This window comes from Cygnus olor, chromosome 14, assembly GCF_009769625.2.
Source record: "Cygnus olor isolate bCygOlo1 chromosome 14, bCygOlo1.pri.v2, whole genome shotgun sequence".
NCBI classification, from domain to species: domain Eukaryota; kingdom Metazoa; phylum Chordata; class Aves; order Anseriformes; family Anatidae; genus Cygnus; species Cygnus olor.
The window spans coordinates 5,127,024-5,149,063 of NC_049182.1; the positions used below are offsets into that span (position 1 = coordinate 5,127,024).

General features: G+C 46.9%; 2 long non-coding RNA genes across 3 annotated transcripts; both read right to left on the reverse strand.

Annotated features, from left to right (window-relative positions):
• Positions 1 to 2,378: 2,378 nt before the first annotated feature.
• Positions 2,379 to 21,689, reverse strand: LOC121077993. Of its 2 annotated transcripts, none has more exons than XR_005824406.1 (4): positions 21,489 to 21,689; positions 9,916 to 10,010; positions 6,837 to 6,908; positions 2,379 to 5,045 (listed from the first exon to the last, which is right to left on the reverse strand). It is a non-coding gene; the product is annotated as an uncharacterized LOC121077993 (long non-coding RNA). The 2 variants fall into 2 exon arrangements; XR_005824405.1 differs by having other exon boundaries at positions 2,379 to 5,508; positions 21,489 to 21,687.
• On the reverse strand, positions 10,143 to 11,352 carry LOC121077995. Its single transcript, XR_005824407.1, has 3 exons — positions 11,332 to 11,352; positions 10,471 to 10,563; positions 10,143 to 10,230 (listed from the first exon to the last, which is right to left on the reverse strand). It is a non-coding gene; the product is annotated as an uncharacterized LOC121077995 (long non-coding RNA).
• Positions 21,690 to 22,040: the final 351 nt, after the last annotated feature.

Consider the following 22,040-nt stretch of genomic DNA (forward strand, 5'->3'; position numbering starts at 1 on the left):
TGCAGGGCAGGCAGTGACACAGGCTGGGCATCCCAATTCCCACACAGCTCCGAGGGGAGCAGGAGCCAGCGGATCCACGTTCTGCAGCTACACGGCGCAGCCAGAGCCAAGGAAGAGATGAGAGATGCCAGCTCTCCAAAAGATTGATATCTGACAGGGAAAACCCAACATGCAGCTAAAACCGATCTGACGTTCTGATGCCCTGCTTTGCACAGAGACATTTGTCTGCACATGGGTTCATTTCGCTCCCAAATTCCTCTTGCTGGACCTGTTATTTGGGTCTGGCGTTCCTGCCCCCCACTCTGATTTACTCAGTCTAGGCCCTCTTTTGGGGGCAAGATTTTGATGACAGTCGCAGTCATAGATGCGGGGAATAAACAGACCAACTCTCAGTGGCTAATAGCTTTTGCCTGTTTTCCAAACAAGGATTTCTCACTGGGACTCCTCCTGGAAGCAAGAAAATCCCCAAGGAGGTTTTGAGGAGCAGAAGATGAAGGCCAGGCTTTAAGGAGGGCTCTTCTGGCCAGGTTCCTGAGCCAGCGAGCAGCCTGTGGCCCTGCTCCATGGGATGGCAGCTTTGTGTTCCTGCCTGCTCCTGAGTTAAAGGGGGCATGGAGCACAAACGAGATGCACAACGGAGTTGCTGCAGCTTAATGACTTATCACATTCGTGATGGCTACTGGGAGAAGACCAATATCATTAGACATGTACAGCGTTGAGCTTAACATGACCCAGGACATAGTGGTCAATCAGCAACACAAGCTGTATGGGGGGAAAAGGGGCTCCCTGCCTTTGGTGCTTTCTTTTTTCATTCTGATTTCCTCCTCTTTCCAACCCCAGAGTTGCTCAGCACGAAATACCTGTTTGCTCTTTGTCTGCGGAAGGCTCTAACGCATACCTGCATGCCATATGACCTCCCTTGCACACAAATACATCAAAAATGTCAAACTCATCTCCAAGGGTTGTCAGAAATAGTTATCATTGTAGCCTGAGCTCTTGAGATTGCGAATTGTAATGCTGAACCATCCAAACAGGAGATGTCATCCTGTCACCATGAATGACAGATGATTATGGCTCTTTCTAGATGCCTGTAATTAACATGGCTTTCTAGCTTTGACACGAACATCCAGAAGCCCAGTAGATGGGGAAATCATTTGGAAGCTTTGGCTTTCTCTTCCTCTCCTGCTTTTTTACCCTACAGGTCTTCAAATAAACTGAAGAAATCACCAGTGGGTCACTAAAGAGCATCATAGGAGGGAAGGTGCAATTCAGAGCACCAAATAACTACGTGGATAAATATCACAGCTGAGGCTGAACCCAGGCATTGGACATGCACAGTTCTTCCCCTTCAGTGTTCAAACATGAATAACACAGGGAACAGTGCCTGGGAGTCATGTTGTTATCTTGAAAATCAGGATTGATTGCTACCAATCTCTTTCTTTGGCCTATGCCTCCTAATATCCTCTGCCATTTCTGTCTTCTATCACCTTTTTGCATCTATCTGTTAACATTTTTGCTCCTGACCTATGACAACAGGCTTTGTCAGGGCAATACAATTTAATATGTAGTGGATGCACGATGTCAGCAGTGGGCTTAGGTATCTGAAGAGCCTGGTTAAGAATAATAACTCCCTGCTACGTATCCTGGATTGCTGTTTAACTACATGACGCTGAACATCAATCAAAGAAGGATTAGATGCTCCTGGTAATAGATAAACAGCAAAATGAACAAGATCATCTAAGCTCTTCAAACAAAATCGTGTATTTTTAGTCTATGGAAATCCAAACCAGGGCTCAGCCAGAGAACAGGAAAAAGCAAAACAAAGATTATTGAAAGCTTATGTTTAAACAGTGTCAGCCCAAATATTTACTGATGGCACAAAAAAAGAAAAAAGAAATGATCGTATGTTTTGCAAGGAAGAGCTGGACCCTTTAATTGCATAGGAAGCCAGGCTCAGAGAATGAAAAGAATAAACAAACATACCCCCTGCAGAATTCACTGCAAAGCCTGTACATTTGTTTACATCCCCATTTCTCTTTAACCTACATTTCCCCTGACAAAGGCGTTGTTTTGGGTAATAATCCTTTTCATATGGGCCAAATCTACAAGAAACTATTTGCAATTCATTTAAAATATGGATTTTGGAATCTACTGTAAATCCCTTTTGCTAAGATAAAAAAGCACAGAGAAGAAATAACATGCTGTTTAATCTTTGGGCTCATCAAGTCCTGGAAGATTATTTTGACAGTTAATTTGATGTATTTAACTGAGCTTCCAGTCTGCACTGCTCGAAGAAAGCCATCATTTATGACTTGCTGTTGTGTAGGAACATCCCAGATAGCTGCAGTGTCTTTTGAAGAAATATTTTCAAGGGGGGCTCCTCCCAGCTGTGTCCCTTGCAGTCCATAGTGTAGAAATGGCTTCATTACTGCACGCCCCTCAGAGGCTGATGCATCCCTAGGGACTGGCAAGCAGCCATACGTGGCCATGGGGTGCTTGTAGAGGACTGGGAGGTCGCCACGTGTGCAGTGGCATCAGCTTCCCCCAAAACCACCTTCCTTGCCTTGGGTGCAGATTTTCTACGGTGAATATTGCAGCGCAAGGCTCCAGTGCTCGCTGCTGGAGCTGGCAGAGGCTTTCAGGCACCGAGCGCTCCTGCAGCGGCTCGGCAAGCCAAAAAAAAAAAAAAAAAAACAAGGGATGCTGTTGTGCCTTATGTACAAATAACAAAAAGTAGGTCAGATCCCACAAATGCAAACAGACAGGGGGGAAGGCGCTTGCGGTTCTTTACGCTCATCTTTGGGAACAGCTTCGTAACGAGGACCAAAAGCCCTTGAAGGACAGCACCCAGGCAGGGCTGCTCGGCGTGGTTCCCTCATCCCTGCTGGATGCTCACGGCTGGACACCACTTGTGACCAGCTCAGCACCCGTGCACGTAGAGGCTGCTCCGGAGGGGAACTCCTGCCACACTGGTGTGATAGACTCCAAAAATAAATGCCACAGGGCTGCGGGAGCTGGGGTCAGATCCTTTGCCTGGTGTAGCAGAGCTTGTCGCTGTCGGGCGATGCTCTCTGCAGGGAGGACTCTCTGCCAGCTGAACAGCCCTCTTCAGGAGGAACACAAGGCATTTCTGAGCATGCATAAGCAAGGCAGGCTCATTACCATTTCTAAAATCCAGCTGATGAAGCCTCTCTTGGCTCTGTCACCTCCGGCTTGAGGACTGATGAAAATAGGGAATTTCCATGTGGTTTACCATGTTTTGGGCTGTGCCTGTTGCAGCTGCTGGGAGGGGATGGGGTGGCAGCAGTCCAGCCCAGCACATGGGAGCCCCTGTGTCCCCCCTCAAACTTCAGGAGGAGCCTCACCCGGTTGCCATTTATACCACAAGAAGTGCTGTTTTGGACAAACTTGCCCACAGCCCCTGGGTACAGGTAGTGGTGCCCGGGTGAGCGAGGATGTGCAGGAGAGGAGGGCAACAGCAACTGCCTCCCGCCTCCCCCACTTCACAAACCAGCCTCTGCCTCGTTTTCTCCCTTCACAGATGAGGCCAAGGAGATGCAGGGAGTAGGGGGAAATGTGGAGAAGTGGCCAGCAGAACCAGGGTCATTCTCACATAGCCCAGTCAAACAGTTGGTTTTGGCCAACAATGCATATTTTTGACTGTGTTCTTTCTCTTCAGAACGCATGACTACAGGAAATAAGCCAGCAGTTTTCCTAAGCAAGGATAAAACCTCATCCATTGCAGGGAGGTGGCTTCATTGCATTGAGCTAGGATGAGAAAGAGGAGCCAAGTCACCAGGTGTTAATCGTGTCCAAGATTAATCTACAACATGGTTCTTCCATCTCTAAACCTCCAGCCCAAGTGGTTTTAGAGCCAGACTTGCACCTCCTATCCCCAAATCCCGGCAAAGCTTGAAGCACACCCAGCTGCAATTTGCAGAACAGCTGCAGACGTGGAGGCTCCCAGGAGCGTGCTTCACACGTGCAGGCTTTTCTCCAAACCCTGCAGTGTCAAACAGCTGGCACGAGAAACCGCGGTATGCGAGCAAGCTTCACAGCAGCGATTGAGCCTGGCTGCAGATTCCCTCGCTGTGAATATCCCCATTCATCAGCATGGCTGCAAATCAGCAACAGCAACAAGAGAAGCTGAAATTTCTAGAAGGAAGCAGGGAGCTCCAGGGTCTGATTTTGGGTGATGCGTCAGTGAGGTTTGGGTTGCCCTGCCTGAGCTGTGCCTGCACACCACAAACACTTTGCTGCTTTTTAGGGCCGCAGAAGGAACATCCGAGTGCCCACAGCTGTGCCTGTGCACTACAGAGTCTGGGAACACCAACTCCCTGTATTTCATCAAATAATTGTGGGAGTCACCTGGAAACCCACACAATAAGGTTTTACAGGTGGTGTACAGGGACAAACCCTTTGGTTTTACAGGATCAGAACCTGTCCTTTGAGTTTCTGATTGAGGACTACTCAACATACCACCAAAAGGCAACTGCAGGACTTTCATTCAGCAGCTGGTCCAGGTTTATTTTGGTTTTGCATTGCTGGGCAGTAAGGAAGGCTGTGAAACCAGCTGGCTACATGTCATCTGCTGTAAATTATATCTTCCCCAGCATCAGCCAGGTATTTCTAATCAGAGATTTAGTATATTCTTACCATAATTGAAGTATACAGTATTAAAAAATAACTGCATTTTTTCATTATTTTTTTGAATGACTTAACTACAATTGCCAAGTGCCTGTGTGCAGCTCGACTATTATAAGACTGCATTAGCAAATGGGAGTTCATTTGCTGCAGTTGACTCACTCTGGGCCTGACCTAAGCCCACTAAAATGCCTTTCTGCTGTCTTGAGATTATTTTGGATGAGGCTGTGGTGATACGAAGCACACTCGGAACAAGGAGGTGTTGCATAGATGAGGAAAAACCCTTCTTAGCAAGCATGCAGATGAGCCGAAGTCATGCCTGGTACCACTCGGACGATGCCCAAAGGAAAGTGCCAGGACAGGATGGGGCCTTTTCAGCTTTGACCTTCACTGTGCACGTCCTTGGGAAGCACCAAATTAGTTAATCACAGGAGCAGCAAGAAAAATTTCTCATTATAAATATTCACAGGATCGCATGCCATCCAGCAAATCCTGTCTAAATGAAGGAAAATAAATTAGGAGAGGATGCTGGCCCGCTGATTAAAACTTAACCCCCGCTCCCTGTGATGGGCTGACATTTGCCAGCTCCTCAGAAGCTGCAGTCACACAGACAGCCCCTCCGGCTGCTGGTGACATTAAAGGATGAAGCTCCTCGATTTTAGCAGCAGCAGGTACGATGGCACTGATGCTCCTGGCTGTTAGCTGCACAGGGAGCAGCCCCGTCCCCGGGACGAGCTCTGGTGTCCTCCTCGCCACTGCAGAAGGCAGGAGCACAAAGTGCCTTGCTCCCCTTTGGTACATGCCTGTGAGCTTTTCTTCCTAAAAGCAAACCTGTTGGCAATTGTATAGCTAGATCCCCATTAGCTTCAAAGAGAGAAAAAAATAATAAAAACATGAGGAAAAGAAATGCCCCTTCCAATGCTTACCAAGCCCTGATTAATTTTTCATTTACAATTATTTTCTGTGCAGCACTGGAGAGTTCAGGTGGTAACATTAAAAATTCCCTGTGCCCTCAGCTTTCCCTAATTAAAATTGACAACCCTCATTTTGAACCACAAACATAATTACCCGGTCCTCCTCACCGACTTGATAGCTGAGATTGTTTGTTGATAATTTATGAGCACCGGGGAAGATGAATAACAAAGCCGAGGCTCTCAGAAACCTCTCAGCTCCTGCCTTTGAAGTTCCAAACGTGCAAGCGCAGAGGAACCTGCGCCGAGGCTGCACAGAGGTGTCCCTTCCCAAGGCTGCGCCATCACTGCCACGGTGACACCCGTGGGACTCCCGGTCCTGCTCTGAGCATTGGGAGCGATCGGTCAGAATTGCTTTTCTGAAGGGTTTGCAGAAATACTAAGGCACCTACTCAACCCCAGCTGCTCTGCAGTATGAAAGCCACCCTGGGGACGCCCAGCTTGCTTTATGGCCCTGTGCAACACATGACTCTGTCCAAGGACAGCTTGAAAAATAGTTTCCCCATACCAGACCATCAAACAAACTAGATTTTCCCCAGGTTTTCCCACATTTTCTTATCATCTAAAAAAAAGTATCTTAGTAACTCTAGAAAATCCTACACATATTTATGGGTAATCCTAGTATTTATTTGGTTTCCCACAATAATGGCACACTGAATTTCTGATGATAACCACAGCAAACGTGTGAAGGAAAGCACCCATCACACAGCTCACCCAGGCTGGGCCAAACTACTGTGTACATCAGGTGAGGGCAGGGGAAGCAGTGAAAAGATGCATTTAAATGACTGCTTGCTGTTGGGTTTAATTAGGGAAAGTTTTTCCTGGCCCTGTTCTCAGAGAGGGATTTCTAGGGTGCAAAACTTAAATGCTACTTAGATCAGAGTGGCAAAGCCTTTCCTCCAAGAAAAATTGTCCCCCATGTTTAAAGACAGCGAGAACATGGGGTTGTTTTGTCTATCAGTGCTTGCACAGCCTGACCCACTGCCAAGAATGTGGAGGCTGGAGAGAAGAGAATGATGGGGAAGAGACTGAAGCGCAGAGGCAGGATTATTAGAAATTCATGAATAAATGAAATAGCATGCTGAGAGCTAGGCAACATCACTGAGCAACACAGAGTACAAACAGACAGAGCAAAGCTATGCTATTCCCTTTAAAGTCAAGGCTTTCTATAAATTCACAGCAAAAGCAACTCAAGTGCACTCTGTTCTCCCCTTGACTTACCCAGACCAAAGGCTGGTGTGTATCCGCATCTTTAAAGAAGCCATAACTCTCTACATGGCCATACACATCTATCTGCAAAGGGCAAAAGAATCCAACGTGAATGATTTTGTTCCTTCTGCTGCATGAAATTTTCCATGCACAAATCACTGAATGTGTACCTGCTCGTTGCTCCTCTCTGAACTGCAAATAGCGTGCAGAGTGCCAGTGCTATAAAAGAGCGTTGCCACTCTATTGGCAATTTTCCCTGCTAAATTGTAGGAATTAATAAATGAACGCCTATCCAGGTAATTAAGAGTCCCCTCCCCAGAGCTGGCCCAAGATGATCACCATGATGTTAGATGGGATTCAGCACAGACCAAAGTACCAGCCTTTTTCATTTAAGCTGCATCCAAAGCTGCACACACACAGACCCCAAATTTGGGGGCTTTATAATGAAAAATTTAAGACAACAGGTTTAATGGGGGGAAAAAATCAAAGTGGCTCATTCTGGAAGCGTTAAAATAGTGTTTTGACTTTCAGAAGAAATTTTTATATGAGCAGCTTGGTGAAGCCAAGAGGAATTTATGAAACATTTGGATTTTAGCAAATTACTGGAAACACTTCAGCGTAAACACAGCCCAGCTCTACCTCCAGCTGGTACGGGGGGTTCCTCTTTCCTCAGGTTGTTCCCAACCTGTTTCCCTTCCACTGTTTTCCCTCATATTACCGTTATTTCATCAATAACCTCCATGAAAAATGACAAACCGCTGAAGAACAATTAATATCTATCCATTTCCTCTGGCATTAACAAAACACTTCATTTAAAAGCCAGCTCTGCGTGCTGTAACCCAGACACGTGCCACAATCACACCTATTTATCACCAACCCAACGCTTGGAGTGCATGTCCCCAAGGGCCAAATCCTGGGACAGGATGGGAACCTCAGCCCCTCAGAAAGAAAATTAGGGGAGCTCAGTGTCAGAAGGTGCAGAGTTACAAGATGGGCATGAAAGGGACCTAGGGGTGTCAGAAAGGAGGGCTTTTCTTTGGGATCACAGGCTTGTGTTCAATTAAGAAGTACACAACCAGTCCTTGTGTGCACAGCTGCTGGCACCAGCCCTTATCACAGGTTTGCCATCAGCACAAAATTGGCTTTTAAGAACTTCTCATTAAGAGCAACAAGGGTCAGGATTTCCCCAGTCAACACAAAGAAATTATGCATCTTGGCTCTTACCATGTGCATGAGCAGAGCTAGTTCCTGGGACCATGCTGCTACTCAAATGCATATTAATGGATTTTTTTTAAGTGAATTTAAAGCAGATTGAGGGAAGTAGACAGCTGGGTTGCCAAAATTCCCACCAAGGTGTCACCTCACCCACACTGCGATGGGGCAGGACGCCACTGCTGCTCCCACACATCACAAACCAAGCCATGCTGTGCCACGGCACCCACTCTGCCCCCCGAGAAAAGACCCCGTCCCTGAGCACTGTTACCAGTGAGCAGAGCTTGAAATAAATATTCCAAGTTTAATCACTGGCACAGTTGTCAGAAATTTATTTTTAATTTGCCCTGTGCAGCATCTTAATTATGCAAGATCCAAGTTACTGCTATACCCAGTACTCAGATTTTGCAAGGGTGTCTTACAGAGAGCAAGGCTGCTGCCACTGAGGCAGGAGTGAGGCCTCAGCATCTGCTGCTTATGGGTGGAAATAAGTGGTTTTGTGCTAATTAAATATGTATTTTACTTTGTTGTGGATGCTCAGCTCTTGGTGATTTTAAGCTACATTTCAATCTCCACCTTATAATACAAGAAGGACAAAAATGCACTTTTTAGTTCTGATCTAAAATTTGCACAACTCTTATCATTCAAGCAGGACAGACGGGGAATTTGGGGCAGACCCATTGCCTGCTCTGCCCCTTCCCACCCAGGCTGTTCCCATCTCCTTCCTGGCCAAACCCGTTCCTGAGCACCACGTTCCCCTGAGGGCTCCTTGGGCAACCTCCTCCTGACTCATCCTGCGTAGGAGGGCCCCCAGCAGCAGCAACCACCCGTGTCTGGGCAAAGCTTCGGTGACACCTGGAAAATTCCCCTGTGACTGGGGCACCTGAGCTGGGAAGGCCACAACAGGCTCTGCCAGCCGTGGGCCACTCCATGGTGTTTGGACAGCCACTGCAGATATGGAGCTGTGTGTTTTAACCCAGCTTGGTCTCACTGCTAACCGTCAATGCCTAACCCCTCCGTTTCCTTAACCCCTCCGTTTCTAACCATCCTATTCCTGTTCCTGAGGAACAGGGTCTGAGGCCTCCAGCCCAGCTCAGACCTCAGCTTAGGAAGCCATCAACGAACCAGGCCTTGCTGCCCAAAGCAAGGCCCTCAACCCCAAAAATGCTTGTTTAGAGCCTCAGGTTTGTTGAAGCAGTGTCTCCTGAGGAAGCCAACGTCAGTGAAAGCCCCCCAGGTGCCCCCTCGACGAGGTTTGTGTTGGGAAGAAAAACCCCACAGCATGGCATTCACCCTCTGAGGGAGAAGTGCAAAAAGCCGGCACTTTGGCTGTTTGAGAGCAAACTGCTGCTGTAAAAAGCTGACAGAAAGCTTAAGGGAAAAAGAGCAAAAGCCCTAAAACTGCCAATCCTGTTTCCCCAGGACCCCATACCATGAGCTACCAATCTTCCAAAGCTGGCACATGAGCACATCCCAAACTGGGGATTTTACAAGTCAGGAGCAACTACGAGTAGCTATAACTTCTATAATCCCAGAAATCCAGGCTCTGGGTGGGTGGTTTTCACTAACACAGCAAATGGCCCCACACTCCTGCCCAGGGCAGGGGATGCCCAGGAGATGTGTCAGGGCCAACCCAGCACTGGGCACCAAGCTTCTGAGTATGGCAGGTTGGGGATCGGAGCAGCTGGGACCTGTCACTTTGATGCCCAGGGCTTTGCTTTGTGGTCACAGGCCTCTCGTTCAATAAGTATATAAAATCTAAGATGGTTTCCTTTACCTGATGGGATTTCTTGGGCTACAATTAGCATCACAGGCTTTTAAAATGCAGGAGTGTGAATTTACAGACATAGCTGTCAGGTAGAAAGGGAAAAAAAACCACCCCTTAAATTACCAGCAGCTTTGGCTTTTCCATACTGATACACAGCCACAGCAGGCACCACACCGTCAGTGCTGTTGTCCGCGTCCTCAGAACAACTAAAATGGAATAATATACATAATACAAATAAAACTGAACATAACAATCTTCATGGTTATAGCTTCCTGTAAGATCTACGCAGGTTAGACTTTCTGTATAATTAAATCTATAGATTGCCTTCGAATGCTTACCTTGCAGTTCCCAGAACTCTGATGAGAAGTGTGCTGTTCGCAGCGACAAGATTTATTGCATCTAGCACTCTATATTATAGCTGCTCTGCTAACCACAGTAAACAAGATATGAAAAGCAATCACACAGATAATGCCATGGAGGAACAAGCACCAGCTCTGACTTTAACCCTTTCACCTGCCTCCATGCTGGAAACTCCAGTCAGTATTTATGTGGCACCATCCAACCCCGGTGCGTTAAGGATTTTATTTCTGCCCTAACAGAGCCAGGGCCCGGGTTTCTCTCCCCTCATTTCTAAAGCACCAGCATTGTCAGGAGATGTGGGTTTACCTCTGTTGCTATTGAGGGTACAGCCCATGGTTAGGTTAAAGGTTGGACTAGATGATCTTGGAGGTCTCTTCCAACCTAGATGATTCTGTGATTCTGCTGAAAGAAAACTAAGTAAGCAGAGCCCAGCCAGCTGCCGTGGCCTGGGGCTAGTTAGCAGGACCAGCAGGGCAGGACCATGGCTGTTCCCAGGGGAAAGGAGCTTTGTGGCTCTCCAGCCCACACTCAAAGCCTGGTCACCACTGGATTTCAGCCCCTTCCCCAGGACTGCAGTGGGTCCCGGGGAGGGCTGGGACCTCCCAGTGTCACCGCGGGCTCAAACCTGCTTCCAGCAGGATGCTGCCAGCCCAGGATGCACTGGTTTCATTAGCAGTGGTTTGCATCACAGAAACCTGGATTTGACCCTGGAGACTTAGAAACATAATTTAAAGGGCAAATTTCCATATGAAGCTCGAGTGGAGATGCGTAAGCTCAATCAAGTCACTGCACGCTAGCAGAATAGGTCCCTTGCTGCCCACACACTGGAGAATATTCTCTCAGCCCCTCCTTTAAATCTTCACCAGGTCCAGAAAAACACCCCAGAGACAAGAATAGCAAAGATTAAAAATACACAAACAGATTTCTTTTTGCCATTGCCATTCAAGTAATGTAAACAATGAGCACATATTCCTTGCACCTAATCAAATAAATAAAGCCCTGCTAAATATTAGCATAGGAGGAAGCAAGCAGTCACTTGTTTTCTGCCTTACACACGTAACTCATTGGCCGTTTCAACTCAGAGGAATAAAAAATGCTCCACAGGCAGGAATTTGCTGCTCTATTACAGTATTTTCTACCCCAAAACCCAGTTAACTGTTTACAAACTAGATGAAAAGTCCAGAGGTGTTTCATTGCTTCTTTTATATAGGAACAACTAGCTTCCTTTCTTTCCTGTCCACTTTTTTCCATCTGTATGATGGTCCCTAGCCAGACAGAAACTGACACAGTCCTTGCCCACACAGAAGTTCAGAGTAATAAGCCCCCTTCAGTGGTGCTGAGATTGGGCAACGGAGAGGCAGCAGCAAGGCCTGGGGTTTAAGTACAGATCAAACTGTTCTATCAAGGGCAGAGAGATTGAAATATGTTGGAAATAAATTTAAAAATAGACCAGGGTCTGCAGTCCAGAGTGTATATTTAGTAGTTGTGAACGGGAAAGAGCAGAACATTACTGGAAAACATTCAAAAAGTGTCTACGAAAGATTAAAAGATTTCCAAGCACAGAGTTTTAGGGCAGGTTGCTATGGATGCTGGAGAACGGCGTTAACCTCTGACCCTCAAAACAAGATACGTTCCCCAAAAGCCATTTTTCCAGGAATGGTAAGGGGAATGATAGTTCTGGAAACCTCTGAGAAAGGAGTACGTTGGTACACAGCAGTCTTGAAGCACACAGGACCTTCAGCCCCAGTGGCAAACAACCCTGGGAAGGACCAGGAGAAGCGGCCTAACCCCTCCCTCAGCCTGTCAGTCAAGGTTTGTCAAAAGCATTTTCCCCACCCAGGCTGTTCTTAAACATTTCTTGAGGTGGAGGCCGTCCCATCCTCCTCCCCAGTGCAATCCAGTTGTGGCCTCACCCCTTATGCCCGATATGTGCCCTGCTTGCTGCAGGTAACTGTTGCTCCCTGCCCCATCCACCAGATATATGTGTATATATATCCATATACTAATATCCACAACTTCTGCAGGATTGGATCTTTCAGCACGATAGAGACAGCAGGAGACTAATCTTCCGTGAAAATGACACTAATAAGGATGATTATTTCCTTGCGAGTTTTCCCCTTGTTTTGCCTCTTAAGGAAATAAACCTTTGTGGCATCTGCTGCTTTTACAGCTCATCAGCCCGGTACATCTGATGGAGACAAGATGCATAACAGAGGGCAAAAGGCACAGACAGCCTCCAAGAGCCCACCAAAAGCTGTCAGTGCCCGAACTTCTGGCCTTACAAACATGGTTCCTTGTGACATAAGTCAGACCCATCGATTTTTGACCCAGCTGAGAAGCAGCCCAAGACTTGCACACAAAAATGAGTACTCTGATATTGAAAGATTAATGACAATGAGTTGAGCGCAGGCTATGCATCGCTTCAGGCAGCTCAGGGACAGCAAGCACATGTTTCATCTCAGGCAGCGCTTGGGTGCTGGTATCACTCACCGCAGCAGAGTTTGAGCAGTTCACCCACCCCTGCCCCCACGGCAGAAGGCTCCAAGCTTGGATCACAGACAAAATTTGGTTGCAGCATAGACTTCTTGTCATCACACACAGAAAATTAAAATCTCACAATATCCTGCTTGGGGAGAGTGCCCAAATTTATCTACAGGAAAATGGCCCTCTATTTATTTGTTTCTATGGCAAACAAATTCATGAATGGATAACCTGAGTTACTACAACTATTCTGTAAAGCAGCTGATGTCTGAGACTAGACAGAGGCAAAATAAAGTTTGTTTTTATAGTCAAAGCAGTGAAAAGTCACCCCCCTTAAGAAACATGGAAGAAAGACTAATGTTTGCATGGGAAGTGCACGTGCCTGTTTGACCAGAGCACACCCACAAATGTCTTTCCAGGACACAAAAGCAATGATCACTCTTATCAGGTACAGAAATCTGATCTCTTTGTAATATAACGGAAGAATTTCAGAGATTCCTGCTTTATTGATTTTGCCTAATGGAACAAGCTCATTTCCTATGGGCACTACATATTCCAGTCTGCAACACAAAGGGCAGGAGAAATCCTCCGTTCCTACTCTAGCAGGCTGTCAGCATTTAATTAATCCAGGGGCTGCAGGGCAGATTCTTAGTGCAACCAAAAAGCTCAAGACAAAACATCAATTTATGCTCTGAATGCCCCAGTGCATTGCCGTGCTCCGGGAGCATTTAACTGGAGGCTCCACGGCTGGACTGCTGGTAGCAGCTGAACACCTGTCAGATTCCTCCCCTCCAAGGCCCCTGCCAGTTACTCTCCATCCTTTAGAACATCAAACGCTTTCAGTAGGAGGTTCTCTTTAATGCTGACTTTCCATCTACAGATAAATGAAGGTTTCCTTTATATTTGGAAGTATAAGGAAAATACCTGGTGTTTCCTTAACTGCAAGCACACACAGAACAACGGACCTGGGCAGGATCTTTGGGAGCATCCCATAACACTCCAGTGGGTCACTCCTGCTTGTCAGCACCTCCTCTGAATGCCACTACTAAGTATGCATACACCTTGTCCCTGATCCCAAATACAACCTGCACACATGGTGGGGTGCAGAGTAGCATACAGTTTTTTCCACTCCACACATTTCTCTTCCTCTGATACTGCAGACCCATTGAGTCACCTACTCAAAGACTTTTTTTTTTAAGCAGCTTCGTAGATAAAATTTAGAACACAAACTTTTAAATTACTCGTTTTGTTTTCAGTTATAGGTTGCTCCCTGTCAGTGCTACAAGCTGCCCCACTTTGCCTCTCTAGTCTCTCCTTTTCTCTTCCCACCCCCACAAATACCTCCTGTCCACATAGATGTCATTGGTGAACATTACCTGCTTTGTTTCAATGCAGGTTAGACAGCTAAAAAACAACTCACCAAAAAAAAAGTGTAAGTTGTAACAGCTTGTGCATGCTGGGGCAAAGCTACCTACCACTGTATGCCTTCAGGGACCCATGCAGAAGATCAGGTGCACTGTCCAGTAATTCAAGGCCCCTAGGAGCTCCCTCCCAGATGCACAGGGCTAGTGAGTAGTGTTGGCCAACAGAAATGGATGAACAAAAATATTATCAGGGACACCAGGTCACCCAAATCTCCTATTGCTCTGTTTCTCTGAGCATTGGGAATGCAGATAACAGGCAGACACCTTTGGGGAGGTACTAACCGACAGGAGAGAAAAAACCCTACCGCAATACAACTTTGTTTTCAATCTCTCAGGCTTGGCAGGGAACGTGTAATTCAGGGCCATGTCCGGAAAACAAGTGATTTTACAGCCTGGCGTGGCACACTCCCCACGTAGATGACAAACCTTTTTCTGGCACCAGATGCAGACCAGAACTTGACACTGGTAGTGATTCACTGTGAAAATGTGTGTTGATTGACTTGGCTTCTTCCAAACACAATGCTACCCAGAGATTAAAAGCTACACAGCAAGGACATTTGAGACAGATGAATTTGTGAGCATTTCTCAGCTGCCAAAGCAAGTAGTTATCTTTAGTGGTTTTCAAACATTTTGCCCCTTTCTTATTTTTTCAGAATCAGGAGGCTGGGAGTTGTTAAAAACAAGTGTGGCAACAAAACTTTTCCTACACATCTGAAGGAAGCTCAGAGCAGGGTTGTTTCTGTATCCGCAAGCTCAAGTCTCTATTGACTGGAAGTTTGCAGTGATCACTGCATGTTCCCAACAGTGTCTTCACACTTCTTTGGCACTGGGTACAGCGATGCAGAATGAGGGACCTACATACAAGAAAGGACAGAAAGATGACGTGTGTCAATGAAATTCCTCTGGTTCAAGGCTAAGGTTTCTGTTCCTTTCCATTTCAGGAAGAGCTCAATGGGACTAAGGGCTTTATTGTGCTACAACATTAACCTAAATTGTTATTCATGTACAGTAAGAGAAGACAAGCCAAGGCCACCCACTGTCCTGTTCCTTCATAGGGGTTTAAGGATGGTTGAAGAGCCCCTTCAGCAGTTCCTTCAAGTTGTACTTCCTTGAGCAGAGACAGAACCAGACAGCCTCTAGCAGTGCCTGAGAAGCCGCCAAGGTCTCAGGCGCCATGGGAGCATGAGCCATGAGGAACCAGATCTTTGTCTCCCGGCCGTTGGCTTGGGACAGGCTGCTTTGCTTTCTGCTCTGCACAAAGGCAGCAAGCAGCAGCATGCTTCAGAGAAGTGGGTGGACAGCTGGGATACCTCTGACTGAGCAGACAATGATGCCCAACAGGGCTTCGACCATCCCAGCTAAAATATCATGAAACAGCAACGAGTTCCCTGTGTGCCTTTAAAACCAACTCCCTCTGTACAGCCTGATAAGGGTTTTGTCCATCACCAGCACTAGTGGAATAAATACTGGTTAAAGCATTGCATTGGGTGCCTGATCTTTAGCTCTTACATTAAGAGTGGATGCAGCAAGTGGGGAAGTGCGTAGGAAGGTGCCCTACCCCTTAGCGAATTCTTTGCCATCCATCTCCTTCCCACGTGTTACATCCCAGAGACACCACCGGCGTGCAGATAACTGGGTGCTGGACCACCGCCAGCCCTGCACAAGTAAGGGCACATCCAGGCCCAAGATGTTTTCTGGCATCAGTATCCAGCTTTCTTTCTAACTAAAGATGCTTAAAGGGCATTATAATAGCTGCCTGAATATCCGAGACACTCCCATTACTGTCTGATTTCCTCGTGCAATAACGCGTGGTCAGATGCACACAAGGCTTGCAAAGGATCAAATCTGCTCTTTTCAGAGACAGCTGGGAATACCCCGGAAAAATGTGAAAAACACAGCATGTGTTGGGACCAGTGTCTCTCCCTCATTATTCCATGTAAATACAAGCAATCTGACCCTCCAAAAAGACTTTGCATTTCTCAGAAAGTGACCATCTGTCAGGCAGCAAGGGGCGCTCATTATTTAAATTAAGGATCTATTCCCTGCTGCCATTTTCACTCACATCTCATTATAACAGAGTTTCTCTAACACCCCATTCCCCTAGCACGAAGACCTGAGATCACAAGTCCCCCGGCACCTTTCCCAGCAGCTATTTTGCCCATAAAGAGCCAGCTAAAGGATGCCAAAATACGTGGGCCAGTAGAACCCTGGACTTGCCATCCCAGAGAGTTATACAAACCAGGAAATACGCAAAGATTCCCTTATACTGTAATTGTGTAATAGTGATTTTGGGGTATCTTATGAGATTTAAGTTCTCTAGAGGGGAATGGATACACATGGTGGGGCCACGCAGAGGTCCATCTGCAGGCTGGGGCTGGCAGAAGCTGCCCTCACATGCTCTATGGGCTGCTCCCTGCCTCCTGCTACCCCTCTCAATCTTTCCAAATAACCCATACTGTGCAAGGGGAAAGGCAGCAAGGCCAGTCAGATACTGGTAGTAGTCATCTGTAAATCACAGCAACACCTTGTGTGCAACTGCAGAAAGAGGGACAGCGGAAACCCAGCGCAACTCGACTCCCATGGGCAGCTCTACAGCTTTCACAGACCTGTGCTGCTGGAGAGACAGCTCTGGGATAGTTTTTCTTGCTAGTTCTTGTTAAATCAAGAAGCATTTCTGCCCACCCCAATCAGACCAAGATAATCATACCAATAAATCCCCAGCCTGACATGATTTGCTAAGTGTGGTTCATTATGGGATGCACAGCTCAGAAAATGTTACTGAGAAAGCAGAGCCAGCATATCTGATGTCCTGTCCCCACAGACCTGTGTCCTCACAGCTCTGCCTTGGGCAGCCCCCTCCCCTCTCCAGGCCTTGTTTCCCTCCTGGACAGTATGAAAAAGCCTATTTCTTGTGGATGGGTGGGTGAATAAGTGAAGGACCACATCATATCCAGATACTTCAGTGATGTAAATAAGCAAGGCTGGTCTGAGAAATACCCAGCTCCTGCTCGGCTGGTGGAGTAGGTCCAGCTTTTCACAGGCTGTTGTCTCTATCACGAAATACCCAGCGCACCAGAGATGGAAATGCCTGACTTCCCTGCGGCGTGAAAGACAGCAGGGGGAAGCTCATGCCAGCCGCGATTAGAGAGCGCTGGGCTCTGGGTTGACAATTGCACATTGTCTCGAGGTACCACACGAATTACAAACCCTTTGCTAGAGGCAAGCTGCATGGCCAGACACCGGAAAGGATTGTGAAGAAGTCGTTCTCAGCTGGAAAGAGCCTTGGGAGTGCAAACTATTTATTAAACCAAAAGAGACAAACAGCTTTTAATATATCATGTTATGAAGTGAATCAATTCTTATCACTTTTAATAAGGCAAATTTAAAACATCGTCAGAAGAACAGGAAGGAATCTATTCAAGGTAACTGTAAGCTTTCCACAAGCAATCCCAACCTGTGTTTATTATGGATATTACCACATTTCTGCAAGATGCAAAAATAAGAATCAACAAAGCACAGCCTGCTGTATCAAATTGCTTTATACTCTTAAAAAAAGCCAAAAGGGAGGGGGAGCTTCAGGAATGCTGAAATGACATCAACTCTTCTCTTGATCAAAATCAAGACCGAACAAGTAGAAGTATGTGATCTTCTCAAGTGCTCAATGCCAAGTGACCCCATACCAGGAAATTCTGAGAGCCGCATTATAGATTGAGCCTGACATTTATCAAGGAGAAGCAAAGAAACACGTAGTGAATGTATGGGGGTTGGCTGGAACTGGCAATAGGTGGCCGTGAAGAAGCTTGGTCAAATGCTAGGATAACTGTGCTGCTCGAGATCATGTGAAGAAATCCCATTAGGTGTGACTAATCAAAGACTTGGAGGGGAATGGTCTGATAATGCCTGTTGTCTGCCTTCTTGGCATGGCTTTTTTATGCTGCTGAATGTTTTAGACTGAGATTTTTAGAGGAATTGAATCTCTGCATGCCAGTCATTTGTGTTTGGTGTCCAGCCACAAAAACACCCTCTGTTTGAGCTCACTCCTGCTGTTACCAGCCACACTCTGGGGAAAAAAAAAAAAAACAGCAAGCAAAAAATCTCTGGTACAAATTTAGGAGAGCTGGACAAAATTAATCAGAGCTCATCTCTGGAACACTCTTCAAAAGAGATTAGCTGAAAGCAAGTCAAAGGCTATCATCCAAGAACAGCAATGGAAAAACATCCCAGAGACGCCATTTACAGCAATCACTACAACAGTTAAGGGAGTATGAATAGGAGAATATGGTGCTTTCTGCCTACCCTCTGCAAGTCCTGATTTCTATCACAAGGTACTTTGCCATAGCACATGCCCCTAGGAACAGCCTGTACAAGGTACAGAAGAGCCCTGGCCTCACACACAAACAAGGAATTATTTTTTCTTGATGGCCAGTTTACCCACACAAGTGAAATCACAGCACAAAGCCCCACTGAAAATCAGAACTCTCTATTGCACAAACAGGAACATAACCCTAGAAAAATGATGCCCCGTTTTGCACTGTAAGAGCCTTAGCTGAATTATTTTGTCTAGTTGCGCATCACACAACAACAGGTCCAGAGGAAAACGAGAACAGCTTAGGAAACCAGTAGAAAACAAGATTGAATGAACTGGGACTATTCAGCTTAAAAAGAAGAGCAAGAGTGATGAACTTGAAATGCATAGCTGGCTTCCCTGCACGGAGGGAAGGTGGGACCTGCTTTCCATGCCTTTGACAGATCAGATGGGAAGAAATGAGTTTGAACCAGATCAGGGAGGGCACAGAGTACACGTGCCTCTGTACAACCCATTATAGCTTTCTCCTGCTTCTTCTTAGGGTTCATATTTATGGAAGCAACGCTTCACGTCACGCAGCCAGAGAAGCACCTTCACTATCAAATTGGTGGTTAAATGAGAAATCAAAGGAACGCTTAAAAATTTCATCAATGCCACTTGGACATATGCCTCCAGGCTGTTTATCTTTAAATGAGATGTCACATGTAATTTAGTGGCGAGATTAAGTATGGTTTTTCACTTTTAGTTGCATTGCTGTGGGCAGCCCTATATCAGTGCACACCTTCATTCTTTATTAGGAAAGATAAATGAAAATGGCACCATTTTTCTGAATTAAAGTCCAAATATCTGACATGTCAATACTGTCTAATGGAACAAAGCACTACAGATTCCTAGAGCAGGTGTTTAATTTGCATGTTATTACTGACAAGCAAGATTAATGCTTTACTAAGTACTTATGCTGCAATAATGAGAGAAGCAGAGGGGGGTTATACTCAAAATGGCTAACAAGGACAAAATACTGTAAGTTCCTTTTACTCCTCAAGTTGTTTTGTCATTAGAACTGAAGTCTTACAGCTTTGGTGGTGGGGTTTTTCTGGGGACTTATTTGCAGAAAAAGCAGCCTGGGTCACACCACCCAGAAATCCTACAGGTTTTCCCTACAACCTCGAGGCAAAGCTGTGGAATGGTGGCGATGCTCTTGCAGGAAGCAGGGATGTTACCTACTGCTCCACCTCCCCAACCGCTCCTTCATCCAGGAACCCTCGTGCAAGTAGACAGAGCTTACACCTAACCCCCGAGGCATTCTGCCCCCCCCAGGACATTTCTTTCTACACCACGAGCTGGCTCTCAGACTGCTTCCTACCTATGCATATAACAGCAGAACATAACAAGAATCCAAACTGCTTCTGGAGTAATAAAAGAAAAGCTGAAGTGTAATTAAACTACAGCTCAGGGCCATTTGTTTTACAGGAAATCTGCTCTGCAGAGACTTGCTGCAAAAATGTGGCAGGATCAACCCTGCTCTCAGCATCACCGTATGAACCTGGAGCCTCTGCCCTTGCTTCAGGAGAGCTCCTCTGTACACGTCCTGGTCCCATCATTTTGACAAGAACAGCAGGAAACATGCTCAATTTCAAATTGAAAAGCTATATGAGCTTATACATGCCGGGTATCCAGCTCCTGTTCTCCACTGCTGATCAAATTAGCAAGAACTTGTTCTTCACCGGATATAAGAAAAGCCAGAGGACAGCACTTGTATCAAGAATCAGCCATTTCACCGCAACCAAAACCAAACTAAGAGACTTCCCCCTCCACAACTGCTCCCACTTGCTTTGAATACTTGCCGATAGGCAGCAGCCCAGCTTCATCTCACCACAGCACAGACCAAAACCAGCAGGCCAGGCCCTTTCCCTGGTACACGCCAGCGATGCTTTGCTGTCTCCAGTTAGCACAAGCACCACAAGGCCAGCAGCAGCGATGGCAGAGTGCCAGCGGGGCAACAGCGTTGGGTTGTCACAGACACGGTGCCTTTAGAAATCAAAGTTTAGGTGCAAACTCAGCCTGAGAAGAGCAATGACCGCTCCAGGAGGCCACATCTGTGCTTGGACATCTTTGGCAGTAATTTGGAGTCTTGTTTTTCCCTGGCACCTGGTGTTTGGTGATGTGCCCAGGAGAGGGATCTTGCCTTCAAAAGCACACCACAGCACACCTTCAAGACTTTCATTACCTGATCTCCCATTCATTTTCCGTGGAAGGACTTTTACTGTTTTGCAGACAACAAAATAAAGGCTACCATTCACTGGCTGTCAGGTTAATGATTCAGAACAGGCCCGCGTGCATTGAAGAAAGCATGAGTTCAGGGAATAAAACCAGTATTAATTGCAGCACTAGAGAGCAACAACCTCATTCATCAGCCCCAGGCCCACAGCACAGCAATGCATTGGCCTCACTGGAAACCAGAGGAGCCCAGCCCAGCAGGTCAGCACACACCAGGTCTGTGCGGGCTCAGGCCATGCCCTGCCTCACGAACCAGGCAGGAGGGAGCGATGAACCTCAGGTGGATGGAGAGGCTGGGAGTCACCACCTGCAACAAAACCCTTCCAAAGCTATGGAAAGCCTTTTGTTCTCCCTTTGTCAGAAGCATTTGGCCATTTCCACCCTTTTCCATGCCTAACGCTTCCACAAAAAAGCAACCCACAGCTCTTTGGTGTTTTAAGGACACTCAGGTTTAGGGAGGGTCCCCAGCAACCAGGCAGGCCCCAGGCCCCTCACAGCAAAGGCTGACAGTCTCATTGTGCTGTGGGGTTGAGCTCTCCAGCAGCTCTCCTCATGGGCACGGGAAGAAAAGATGCTCATTAGGGATGGCTGCTGCTGCTGCCTGGGGACATCATGGCAGGGACAAGGAACGGCTGCAGGCACCATCATGCTACAGGACATATCTACAGGCCTAGCACTCAGCATCCCCCATGGCCCAGGTGGTGAGACACACAAGGCACCAGCTGTCTGCAAGCCTGGCCCCAGATTTCCACATGCACTGTGAGGTATTTAAGCACACCAAGCTCTCCTGAAGTTTCTTACATTAAATAGCTTGATTTTTAAGAAATATTTCTCACCTAGTTTCTCCTCGGACCAGCTTGAGGGCACCACCAACCCTTCCCAACTTGCTGTTAGGGCCAAAGAACTTTAGCCCCCATTAAACTTTAGTCCCCATCTCACACAACACTACCACATCCCAGCCTCACCCAGAACTGGTACCCCCAGTTTGGGGGGGCTGCCCCTCATTTATACCCACCCCAGGCCATTAGCACAGGCTCCACCTGTCCTCAGCTCCTAGCCACAGGGGCTCCAGCAGCATCCCCCAGCTGCATCCCCCAGCTGTATCAGGCTCGTCTGTCCTTCTGGGCAGCTCACAGCAAGTGGGGCTTGGGGAATTATTGGCCCCAAAGTGATTCCCACAGCTGAGAGCATTGCCTGGCCAGGGGTGCTGGGAGGATTCAGCATCACGGCTTCTCCAGCATGTGTCAGGAAAGTTCAGTCCAGAGGGGTTGTCTCTGATTAGAAGCACCTTACCCATCTTTTAATAAAGCACTTGCTATGTTAAAAGCCAACCTTTTTTTTTTTTTTTTTCCCATGGAGGAAGCTGTGTTAATAAGCAGCTCACTCAG